Consider the following 4,431-nt stretch of genomic DNA (forward strand, 5'->3'; position numbering starts at 1 on the left):
ACAAACCTATGAACACCTAATTTTCGACAAGGGAGCTAAAGGTATACAATGGAAGAAGGAAGGCATCTTTAACAAATGGTGCTGGCATAACTGGATGTCAACCTGTAGAAGAATGAAAGTAGATCCATATCTATCACCATGCACAAAACTCAAGTCCAAATGGATTAAAGACATCAACATTAATCTGACCACTTTGAACCTGATAGAGGAGAAAGTGGGAAGTACTCTACAAGACATTGGCACAGGAGACCACTTCCTAGGTAGAACCCCAGTAGCACAGACAATAAGAGAATCAAGGAATAAATGGGACCTCCTGAAACTGAGAAGCTTCTGTAAAGCAAAGGACACTGTCAGTAAGACAAAAAGGCTACCTTCAAACTGGGGGAAGATCTTCACCAACCCTGCATCAGACGAAGGTCTGATCTCCAAAATATACAAAGAACTCACGATACTAGACACTAAAACTCCAATTAACCCAATTAAAAAATGGGGTACTGAACTGAACAGAGAATTCACAGCAGATGAACTTCGAATGGCCAAAAGACACTTATGGTCATGCTCAACATCCTTAACGATCATGGAAATGCAAATCAAAACCACTTTGAGATACCATCTTACACCTGTAAGAATAGCTAAACTCAAAACACCAAATTATAGCCTATTCTGGAGAGGATGTGGAATGAGGGAAACACTCATCCATTGTTGGTGGGAATGCAAACTTGTGCAGCCACTGTGGAAATCAGTGTGGCGGTTTCTCAGGAAACTGGGAGTCAACCTCCCTCAGGACCCAGCAATTCCACTCTTGAGAATATACCCAAGAGATGCCCTATCATACTACAAAAGTATTTGTTCAACTTTGTTCATAGCTGCACTATTTGTAATAGCCAGAGCCTGGAATCAACCTAGGGGCCCCTCAATATAAGAGGGGTTAAAAAAGGTCTGGAACATATACACATTAGAGTTTTACTCAGCAGTAAAAAACAATGACATCTTGAATTTTGCATGCAAATGGATGGAATGAGAAAACGCTTTACTGAGTGAGGTAACCCAGTCGCAAAAACAGGAATATGGTATGTACTCACTCATAAGTGGATTCTAGCCATAGTTAAAGGTCTTTGAGTCTATAATTCGTGATCCTAGAGAAGCTAAATAAGAAGGTGAACCTGAAGAAAATCATATAGTTATCCTTCTGGATATTAGAAGTAGACAAGATTGCCAGGCAAACTTGGGTGCACGGGGAGGGGGGGGTGGAAGTAAGGAGAGATGGTTAGGGAGAGGGGAGAGGGGGAGGATTGGGGATGGCTTGGGGGAATGGGGGGGAGGTAGGAAGGATGGTTATGGGAGCAGGGAAGTTTGTATCTCAACTAAGGGAGCCATTTTAGGATTTGGAAGAGACTTGATTCTGGAGGGGTTCCCAGGCCCAAGGAGAGGTCCTTGGATTGTTCTCTGGGTAGCAGAGGAGAGAGTGCCTGAACTGGCCTTGGCCCATAACCATACTTATGAATATTTTGCATGTCACCACAGAACCTTCATATGGCGAAGGATGGAGATAGAGACAGAGACACATATTGGAACACTGGACTTAACTCCCTAGGTCCAAATGAGAAACAGAGGGAGGGAGATCGTGAGCAAGGAAAGCAGAACCAGAGGGAACCTTCATCCGAAGATGGATGGAGATAGAGACGGAGACCCACATTGGAGCACTGGATTGAGCCCCCAAGGTCCAAATGAAGAGCAGAAGGAAGGAGAACACGAAAAAGGAAGTCAGGACCGCGAATGGTGCATTTGCCCACTGATACAAGTGGACTGATTGAATGAGAGCTCACCAAGGCCAGCTGGACTGGGACTGAAGGAGCATGTGATCAAACCGGATTCTCTGAATGTGGCTGACATGGGGGCTGACTGAGAATTGGCCGAAGGAGTTGGATAATGTGCTTTGTCATTTGAACATTCTGTTCTTCTGAGAACAGTTGTAGGATGGTTATGTGAACTTAGTACGACAGTGGTAGCAAAAACACTGGCACATTAAATCTATGACAATGGGCTTAATCATTTCACTTGGGGAAAAATCCTACTAGGGATCATTCTCTTCTCTTCTCGGATACTTTTCTGTTCTTATCTGTACAAACTAAGTTCTTTCTTAATTCTTTTTTATGTGATACTTTAAAATAATATCTACCTTTTATGATCAATCCATGATTTTTCTAATACCAACAATGAGAATTCACATGTATGTGCATCCTATGACATTCTAGGCACACTAAGTAATTTATTCACTCACATAACAGCCTTATAAAATAGATTCTTCTCATAATTTTCATTTTAAGAATATCATGAGAGAACTGGTGTAATCGATGGTTAAAGACACTTGCCACACAAACCTGGTGATATCACTTACAGCCCCAGGACCACCACCCAAGGTGGTGGAGAAAGATGACTTCACAAAGTTTTCTCTGACTACCATATACTTACAATAGCATGCAAACTTATACACACACACGTCATGCGCACACACAATAATAAATAGCTCACAAAATAATGCACAGTATTACAACAAGATTTTAATGAAATACACATTGTGGGTTACTCACAGGGAAAATAGGCAAATGTATTCATTCCTCTTCTGCTCAGATAAACATCAACAGAAGATAAAATGACGGTGTGCTCATTCTTTCCTCTAGAATGCTGGATTGCTTTTATAAAATTTTCATGATAAATATTGATATTTTGTGTTTTGTGACATAACTGTTACTTTTTCCAATTGTATGATATTTTGATTCCCTACTGTATCTATTATGATTAAATTTAGTAAAATTTATCAAGCTATAACATTAAAAAAACTCAGACTTCTCACAAAAAAATACTCTGTTAAGGCAGAAAAGGTATTGGTACTCTCTAATGCTGGAGGTGCATAACAAGAAAGATACTTAGGGTACACACAGGACCATTAGGCCTCTTCTACCAAAACAAAGTACCCCATGTGAGCTTTATAAAAACTTCTGTGAAATCTGAGAAACGATTTCAATACGTGACTCATAAGGAGAAACAGCTGGGGCAGTCCAGCCTCTCACTTCTGCTTCCATGGAGGTTTATGTTATGTCTCATATCACTGTGGGAGGAAACTCATCATACTGTAGACAGTAATAAGTTGCAATGTCTTCATACTCCAGGCTGCTGATAGTGAGAGAATAATCTATCCCAGACCCACTGCCACTGAACCTGGATGGGACCCCATCTTCCAAGCTGGATGCCCCGTAGATCAGGAGCTTAGGAGCTTTCCCTGGCTTATGCTGGAACCAGCGTAAATATCTGTTAATATCCTGACTGGTTCTGCAAGTGATAGTGACTCTTTCTCCTATAGATGCTGACAGGGAGGATGGAGACTGTGTCACCTGGATGTCACATCTCGTACATAGGAGCGGAGACATAATAAATTCCAACATAGTTAAGCATGATAAAAGAGGACCTCTCCCAAATTCCAGTCAACAAGAATTACTGTGTAAGGATACAACTCCTATTTTAGTCCCTTTTTACCTGAGAAGCAGAGAAGTAGGAACCCAAGGAGTTGAGCAAGGATCCCCATGTTCCACCCTGAGTTGTGACTGAACTGAAAACTGCACAGGGTGTGACTGGTATTTGAAGAAGTCTTCAAGGCTTTTGGAGTGAGTGCATGCAAATAACTGGGAACCAGTTAGTGCTCGGCACAGCTGCAAGCCTTCCTTTCTCAATAACTAAGCCCAAGAACAGTGTCCCTAGATAACCAAGTTCTGACCACATACATGCCTTTAAAGGTTAAACATTTTTCAAGTTTTAAAAGTATACATGATATTTCTAGTGTTTATAAGCTCTATTTTGAGTAATAAATTTCAAAGATATACTTGAGTAATACAGACAAATATCTTTTTGTAAGGGAATATAAAACAAAGAAGGGAATATTAAATCTTTAACTCACTCAAACAATTCTGATGGGTTCTGTTCTCATTGGGAAGTGTTTGTGAGCTTGGAGTAGACATTTCTAGAAATTAAAAGGATAATTTATTAGGACCATTTTAATATATTAAAAAAAGACTTACGGCTTTAAACATGCTTATTAAGGAAAATTCTCTATTTAATATTCTCTATTAATTAAATATTAAATGTTCTCTATTTAATAGAGAAATTACCTAGTAGGTAAACATATTATACCTTGATCACAAAAACGTGCATAACTTGGGGGCCTGACACTACATGAAGATGGCTGTACTTTCAGACTAACAGAATAAATCATTGTACATTATTTTTCCATTTTTCTCCTCTTTTCTACAAATTGATACTATTCGCACAATTTCTTCCATAAATGGTTGACTGGTTATGTTAGATTTTAATACTATAAAAGAAAGCATTAAACTCAACACATGGCTCTGTTGTGTTTTACAAATAATAATTTTCATA

General features: G+C 39.4%; 1 pseudogene; it reads right to left on the reverse strand.

Annotated features, from left to right (window-relative positions):
* Positions 1-3,101: 3,101 nt before the first annotated feature.
* Positions 3,102-3,443, reverse strand: LOC148121798 (Ig kappa chain V-V region L6 pseudogene; annotated as a pseudogene).
* Between the last annotated feature and the right edge of the window lie 988 nt (positions 3,444-4,431).

This window comes from Myodes glareolus, chromosome 6, assembly GCF_982192425.1.
Source record: "Myodes glareolus chromosome 6, mMyoGla1.1, whole genome shotgun sequence".
Classification (NCBI taxonomy): domain Eukaryota; kingdom Metazoa; phylum Chordata; class Mammalia; order Rodentia; family Cricetidae; genus Myodes; species Myodes glareolus.